A 9,000-nucleotide genomic window follows, 5' to 3' on the forward strand; every position below is an offset into this window, starting at 1 on the left:
TCTTCTTCTTCTTCTTCTTCTTCTTCTTCTTCTTCTTCTTCTTCTCCAGCTTCCTCTTCCTCCTCTTCCTCCTCCTCCTGTTCTTCTTTTCTCGACAAAGGCTTTCCAACTCCTTTGGACCTCGGGGGCTTCTGGAACATAGGAGCCCTATTTCTGTTCTGCTGCTTTGCCTGCCTCGCCAAGACATGTCTCTTCTTTTGTGTGATTTTAGCTCAAACCCATTCTCAGAAGAAATAGAACCTCAGCAAAGCTTTAGGTCTAACCACGACAGAAGTTCTTCCTCATGTTATCTTTTTCTTTTCTCCAAAATGTAACACATCTATTGTACATATCAATAGGATTCAGTGTGATATCGCCACACACACATGTGTACAGCACGCCTGCATCCTGTCTAACCATCCTTTCCCTTCTCATCTCTTCTGCTACCATCTTTCCTGACTCTTATCAATATTCTACATTTAGATGACCTTGCTCTATGTTTTTACAAGAGAGAATGTGCTGTCATCCATCTTTCTGTGAGTGGTTTATTTCATATATGTATTCCAGTTTTCATATATGTACCAGTTATTCATATATGAACCTTATTTCTTATTTCACATATGTACCAGTTTTGCTGCAAATGATAGAGTTTCCTTTGTATTTATGGCTAAATAATGTTCTGTTATATATAGTATATAAACCATATTTTCTTTATCCAGTCATCTGTTGATGGGGATCTAAGCTGACTCTATATCTGGTTATTGTAAAAAATGTCTCAGAAAACACAGGCCTGCAGCACTCTCGTATGTGACGACTTCCTTTTCTTTGTGCATATACATTGACGTATGATCATCTGACAGCATCGCTCTTATCACACACAGATGCACAAGAAAGAAAAATATCTTGTCTTCACTTACAACTCTTAAGTTGTAGAGCAGCCATCCAGAGCCCATAATCTAAAAGCAAATTATATGCAGCCAAGAGTGAATTGTCTTGAATTGAGAAGAAGCCACCAGAGGAAACCTGTCTGCTCCACAGAGAGCCGTGAGTAGTCACTGCTCTGTGTGCTTTACTAACATTTGTTTTAGATACCTTAGTCCCATTTTCTTTCTTGCCATTTACCCTGCCTTCTAACCCCTAACAGGATTTCTCAATTCAGTTAATTTCAATTCCACCCAGATAATTGAGCAGAAGGAGAATGGGGTGGGGGTGGGGCACCTTGTAAATGTAAGGCGTTTTACAAATATAAGTTACAACTAAGCACTAATTATATAGTGCTGTCCTCTCTGCTGATGTAGAGGTGGGAGTGAAAAATACAAGATGAAAAGCCCTAGTCCCGGTGTTCCAGGGGCTCTGTGCTAGAAGAAGAAGTACCATGAGGATGACTGAGCAGTAATGACAGGCTAGGATCATAAAAGGGGTCCTCCTAATGATGGAGGGGCAAGGAACTTTTGAGTGAACTCAGAAAGACATGGGATTCTTGTGCTGTCAGAAACAGTAAGGATGCTGGACCGCATGGGAAAGATGGTGAGCCTCTCACTTGGGAGGTCACCCGATGTTATAGAGAAGAAGCCTTCCAAACAGGAAACTATCCCATCAGATCAATGCTGATCCTAGGATGGAAGAAGATGGATGAGGACCTTGATTATTCAGTCAGACCCTCAGTTTTTCACATTAAGTAAGAGTTTATTTCTTGGAGAAAAAAATGTTGCAGTGAATTTTTAAGTCTTTCAATTGCTGTGGGCATTAGGTTAGCCTCAGAGATGCCTGTTTTTTATTTTTACTTTTTCTTGCATTTTCTTCAAAGGGTGGCAATAAACACAATCAAGTTATCTTTGATGCTAGAAGGTTGGTGGCAAAGGTAAGATCATGGTTCCGATTCACGGCTGTAAATACAGATACACAGGTCTCATCACCCCACGTCTGACCCCAGGACAACGCCCGAGGTCTGCACACGGCTCTACACTTGGTAATGTGCAGGGTGAAATCTCTTGATAATACATAGAACATCTGTTAAAAGTGAATCCAGCACTTCAGTGTTTTATACAGAAACTTATCTGATTAAAGTTTGGGATATATAATATATAACAAAGTGTCTGAATTTGACGTTTAAAAAAAGAATTAAATGTTCAAAATGTGGCCATTTGAAAAATATTGTTATCCATGGGGACCTTGATTAAACATGACAAAAAAAAAATCACCAATGTCCAGGGAAGATGACAGGCCTCTTTGGTCTAGTTAAAGCTGTGAAGACTCTATTTTTAAGGTTTTCTTTTAAGCACAGAGAGCAGCCTGAGAGAGGGGATACAGGGAGGCATTCTTTTCCAGCCAAAGGTGCAAACACTCAATTACAATGAAAGGTGCATTTAGAAGGAATGTGTTGCCATATATCACCTGTGATTAGATGTGTGACAACTTTTACAGACAGGAAGGCTTCCATTCAGAAGCAGACAATTCACGAAGTTACTTGTGGGTCTGAGGTCATGCCCTGACAATGGGAACAATGACGGTCAAACCTATGAGGGAGATGCCATCACTCAGTTAGGTGTGCAGCGAAGCATTTGAAGAAGAGGAACTGACTCCATTGTTTACTCTCATTTAGCCCTTTGTCTTTTTCTGGATGGAGACAGATAACTTGATGCCTCTTACTAGAACCCATCTACGGGACATTTTTGTTGTTTTCTTTGGGGCTTTTACCAGTTCTGCATTCCGAGGTCAACATAAAACCCCTGTTTACTTTCTGTCCTGGAAAATGCTGTCAGCTCCACACTGAACTCTTCCTGGAAGAGCCTCCCTCCTCCCACCCCAGCAAGTTCCTTTTGATTGGCTATAGGAGAATGATAAACTCTGACGTTTAGCATCAAGTCATATCTGAGGAAGTTTTTGCCAGCCCTGAACACATGAAGGCATGCTCCAGGAAGAGGTCCCCGGCTCTCTGGGATGCATCGCAGTGAGCTTCCCCTTAACCTTTACATCTGGAAAATTCCAGATGGCCAGAAATTACGCTTGTTTGGAAACAATTTTACAGGCAGGCTGTTATTTTCCTATAGTGTGAATCTGTATTCAAATATCAGAACAAGGAGAAATTTTAGCCTAGTAACTAAAGAAAAGTGAGGAGGAATGAACAGGCTGGACCATACTATAATGCTGCGGTCTCTCCGGTCTGTGCAAGGACAGGCTCCGACGGCTCAGATTCCCATGCTGCATTGAATAGGCGTTCTGAGTATGCCCACTGTTTTTCCACCTTTGAGACTTATCCAAAATCATTATTTTTAAAATGGACTTCAAACTCCAAATATTTCTGATATATACTCTCACTGAGTGATAAGAGAAAAAAATAATCTAGTTTACACTCAGAACAAAAGTAGTCACAATATATATGGAAAAAATAACAACAACAATCAAAGAAATAAGTGTTTAGAAGATTTTAAAAATGAGGGAGAGATGGACACTTTAAAAACCTCTCTTTAGTTGTGCAGTGTGTCAGGAATTTTAGTCACTGTAGACATCAAATCACAATAGACAGAATCAAGCAAACAGTTAGACCAGAAAGTGAAGACAGCATTTTTGCACCAAAGACTTTGATGATAGAAAATGTTTACCACGGTTCTCAAGTGAAAGTTGAGGAAGGGAAAGAGAGAAAAAAGATAAGCTCTTCTGTTGTCTACTCACAAATAAAATTTTTGTACTTCTTACCATGGAAACACTGACTTAGAGAAAAGGAACAAACCTTTGGGGACTTCCATCCCAAGCACTTTGAGAGGGAAATGCCCAGACGTACATCCAAAACGAAAGAAAGGGAAAACTGGATTTGTGCAGATATGCCATCAGAAGCAGGACATTAGATGCAACTGTGTAAGATGAACTAGCTACTCAGCTAGTCATCATAAGTCACCATAAGCCAAAGCCCACCATGGGCGGAAACACTATGTTGCTGTACTCACCCTACTCAGAAGGCTTAAATACCCTCTCATATCCTTTGCAAAGCCATCTTACTTCCAACATTTAAAATCCTTACCAATTCCATGGGAACCAGGAACAAGTACTTGACTCACTTAGAGAATTAGGTATTTCAAAGTCAAACCCTTCGTCATAGATTAAATCTCCAGCTTGCAGTTTCTAAAGGTTCCTGACACAGCTCCCATGCGATAGACAACCTCAAAAAACTGCAAGTGAACGTTACATGTGTAATTTCTCCAAACTGCTATTCCCTTGAGAGATAGTTCATAAAGAATTTATAAAGGGCCACATGGACAGTAACAAATCTTTATCCATTCCTCTTGAACATGTTTACTGTGTGTTGATGACCAGAGTAATGTTGGGAAACCCTGCTGATTCCGTGCATTTTTTCATTAAGTCACATATGCCTAAAGAAGACACCAATTTCCTTTCACGTCTACTATATTCACAGCCCAACTAAACATTCAACCTCAACGAACTCCTGGCCTCTAGTCGTCTTCTTTCATTTTCAGTTGATTGTACTTCTTTTTCCTGTTAATACAGTGATCCAGAGCTAACTCTCTAGTTGATTCAGCCAAAAATCATCTGGCAGCTCTACCTCCTAAGGGGTATACCACACACATAACAATACCACCAAAGATCACCAAACTGATCAAGATGAGTGGCCTCCAAAGTCTCAAAGGAATTTACAAGAGCCAAAGGATGTTCCGGAAAGTAGATCATCTGCTTTTATTTATTTTGTCACATCCCTTTAAAACTTCTTTTTAGGGCCATGTTTTATAGTACATATAATATAGCAGAACCTTGTAGATCTGCCGCTTATAAATTAGCATATATTCATTAAAGCATTGTGCTAAAATATTTGATACTATTACCTCTAGGAGTCTGTGATCAAAACCAAACAAAAAGTTCATATGAGAGATCTTAGCTAGTACTTCAGTCATCGGAGAGAACTGACAGTAAAATAAAGATAAATAAATAAAACACTAATTACTCATGTCCTAGTACTGGGTCTGATTACCACGTGATTTTATAAATAAAGTTTTATTAGGACATAGTCACACACTCATTCATTTACATAGTGTCTAGGGCTAGTTCAGAAGATGTCTTAGAGATAGAATGACCCACAAGTCCTAAAATACTTAGTGTCACTGGCCTTATAGAGAAAATAAAATGATCGACCCTTATCTAGATCAGGGTTTCTCAAACTGCTGCTACCATTAAACACATTTCCTTATGTTTTAGTGAGAAACTCCCAACCATAAAATTATTTTGTTATTAATTCACAACTGTAATTTGCTACGGTTATGAATTATAATGTAAATGCCTGATATGCAAGATATCTAATATGTGACCTCCTTCATGACCCATGGTTGAGAACCACTGATCTAGATTAATCTCATTTTTATGGGTGAAGAAATTGAAATCTGGAGATGTTGAGGAAATCATGAAAAGAGAACTAAAACCATGTGTGTTCCCCATAGCATTCTTCAGCCACTGCCTTATGGATAACAAACCCTGCCGTCTGCATAGCTATGTTCTTTCAAAACATTGACATGTAAACAAAATTTCAATTTCATCCATAAGCAGCTGCTTTTACCTCAGTCTGTCTAGCTTCCTTGTGCTTCATTACTCCTTGGTCAGCTTGTAGCACCTTTCTTTGAACAAGGGTGGGTTGCCCCTGCCAAAAGCTGTTGCTGTGCTTCAGTTAACTTTCTTAAAAGATCAGAAGATGCAAAAGCCAATAACACGGATACTTATTCACAACATGCGAAAGAAATATTAGTATTTGTCTAGTCATGAACGTTATCCAGAAACGTGTAATGGTAGGATCGTCAAGGGCTTACCATCTGCCCACCCACACTTCTTCAGCCACTAGACCTATAGACTCACAAAGATGTTTGGGTATTGGCAAATGAACCCCTTCTTGTTTGGGAAGATGAGCCTGGGACTGGATTTTGTACTAGAATTACTGAAAGTAGTTTTAATAAGCATAGTTCAACACCTGTGTCATCAACATCAGCTGAGAACTTGCTAGAAGTATAACATCTCAGAACCTATCCCTGAATTATTGAATCAAAAATTATAAGTGTGGATCATAGACATCTGTTGTTATTTATAGTGTTCCCATTGTGGGGGAGGGGGAAAACACTGACTTAAGGACCTGGCATAATTACTAAAGATGGAAGCAGAAGAAAAGAACATTATGTAGCCCATTACTGCCTTTTCATGAAGTCTTTCTCCTGCCAACATTTGCTTTACATGTGCAAATCCCTAGGGAGAAATACTTCTCCTTTGACTTCAGTAGAGCAACAAATAAGAATAAGCATTGGTTACTGAATAGAAAAACACATTACAATGTCCCCAGTGATCAAGCATCTGACCTCAGCTATGCTCACTTTGGCCATAATTATGTCCACTGTATTTTCCTTAATGTTTATCAGGGTCCTGGCGATATATAATTCAGTGTAAAAAAATAGATCCTATATGCCTAACTCATGCTATGTCATAGTCTGACAAAAGATATATTTTTTTTTCAGCTAAAAAAGATAACGAGCATCTCTTATTAAGATGCAAATCAAGCACTTTGAACAGAAAAGTTGCTGTCTGGATACATCATTGGGAACTTTAACTGATGGGAAAGTTGAGAATGTTTAATTGGGGAACCAGCATTTGAGCTAAGCTAGCTGCAGATTATATTTTTAGAATTGGACAAATGCATTGTCCAATTAGAGAAGGGTATATGGGACAGGGCAGTAGCAGAGGAATGACATCCTGAAGAACTAGTGGACTAGGATACAGAGCTGGGGTGGGTGTGATAGAACAGGAAGTAGAAGGAACAAGATGCACCCAGTAGTGCTTTCCTTCACTATTCTAACGGATTGCCATAACTTCTGTTTGAGACTAGAAGGAAGCCGGAAGTGACTCACCGCTGTGGTAGTTCAGCCAGGACATCAAGGTAGTTAGAGTAGGGAAAGATAGAGAGAAACAGACAGATTTCAGAGCATATAGATTTTCCGATATGGAGTATAGGAAGCAGCAGTCCAGGCTGATTCCTGAGTTTCTGCTTCAGGGAACTCATTAGTACTCACCCATAACTCAAGGTCTTCCTCTAGAAGAAGACCAAAAGAAACAGACTGAGAGAACCCAAAAGGAAAGAATGTTGCAAAAGATAATGGAAGACAATGCTTTAAGAATAAAAGGTCCTGATTTCTACTCATAAAGAAGATGGCAGGAAGAATAGCCATTTTGTAGGACACAGATTACAACCAGGCTTCCTGGTAGAGAATGTGTGGGAGATAAAACAATTTCCAGGTTCTTCCTAAGGGGAAAAAATTTACTGTATCCTTTTAAATCTTATTTCTAATTGTAGAGATTTTCATTTTGTCATAAGGATTGATAAAGTCATTAAAGTCTAGTCAAACAAAAAGCTATTTGACTAAATTAATTTGTGTCTGTAAAATATATTGACAGAAGTCTCAGCTGCCCAAGATTCCTTCCCAGAGTGGCCATCATGCTGACTTTTTGATGGCATTGTAAATATCTTAGTACTAAGACAAGTAGCCTCTGAACTTCCCATGAAGTCTATCAAATACTACCTCATATAAAAACCTTCAATCAGTGGTGCCCCATACCTTTAATCCTAGCACTTGGGAGGCAGAGACAGGAGGATTTCTATAAATTCAAGGCCAGCCTGGTCTACAGAACGAGTTCCAGGACAGCCAGGGGTATACATCAAAACACTGTCTTGGAAAAAAGTTAAACAAACAAACAAAAAAAAAAACCTTCATCATACTCAAGGATCAACACAGACAGAACAAGCTGGTTGTCATACAGAAGTCAGCCTAAAGGTTAGAGGCTAGCCTGCAGGACCAGAGCCTAAGCCTCAGTCTTCTTCATGCTCCCCAGCAACACAAATGAAGCATAAAATGGGCATGGAGCAGGCCTGAGAAGCAAGGGAGAAGCATGCACATATGAAATCTAAAGATTCTGTGCACTTGGGAGCTGTATACTTTCCTCCAGATCCAAGTTGTCCTTCACCAAAAATAAAATAAACGTCAACAGAAATATTGTTTGTTTTCGAGTTGTTTACCCTGGGTTACGGGGCCTAATGCTGTAACTTCTGCCAAACTGTTAGCTTCATTTTAAATTTTATTCCAAATGATTCTTTTTCAAGAATAGGACAAGGCAGAAGCGGGTGGCTTCCAAGCATGCACCTATGACTCCCATGTACTGCACTGGGCACCGACGCTACAGCAACTACACTTGCTCATCACAGAAATCCAGTGTGCTGGTGACCATCCCTCTCACTTCACAGATAAAGAAACCAAGACTCGAAAGTATTAGATAACTTACTACACATATCTAAGTCAAATATCAGTGAGCTATTTAGCAAGCCCAACATTCAAAGAAGCAACACTGTCCAAAGAGAAGTGTGACCACATATCAAGTTCTGCTATTAGACAAAGTGAAAACAAAAAGACAGCCGAAGGGGAAGGAAGAGAAAGCGAGAAGGCTCAGGTTACAGTAGCAAAGCTGGCAGTGGGTACAAGTCTTGGCAAAAGCTGTCACCTACATGGTACCTTGTAGAACTAACGCTTATGGAAAGAGGACGCAAATTAGTTATTTAAAGATTAGAAGTTGGCATACTATTTAGCCATTGTTTTTTGTTTTTATTTTGCTTCAGCTTGCTGTATGAGAACTCCGTGGGTACATATTACCTATTTTGATCAAATCCACCCCTACTGCCTTCTCTTCAATCCCTCCCCTATTTTCCCACCAATTTCCCTTCTAACTTCATGCATTCTATTGTTAAGGCCAGTGAGTTCACTAGTGTTATCTATATAATCCATTTGGAAATAGGACATCTACCGGAGCACGTGTAGCTTCTCTGGGATCACCTCCCTGATGAAGTGGACTCTTGTTCTGCCAGCAGCCACTAATTGCCAATAGCTCCCCAGCTAGGGCTGGGGCTTCATGAGGCCTCCCTGCTTCCATTGCTGGATTTTCGGCTGCTTTGATCTTGCAAAGGTCTTAAGCATATAGTCACAGCTGCTGTAA

The sequence above is a fragment of the Grammomys surdaster genome, unplaced genomic scaffold, assembly GCF_004785775.1.
Source record: "Grammomys surdaster isolate TR1022 unplaced genomic scaffold, NIH_TR_1.0 261, whole genome shotgun sequence".
NCBI lineage: Eukaryota > Metazoa > Chordata > Mammalia > Rodentia > Muridae > Grammomys > Grammomys surdaster.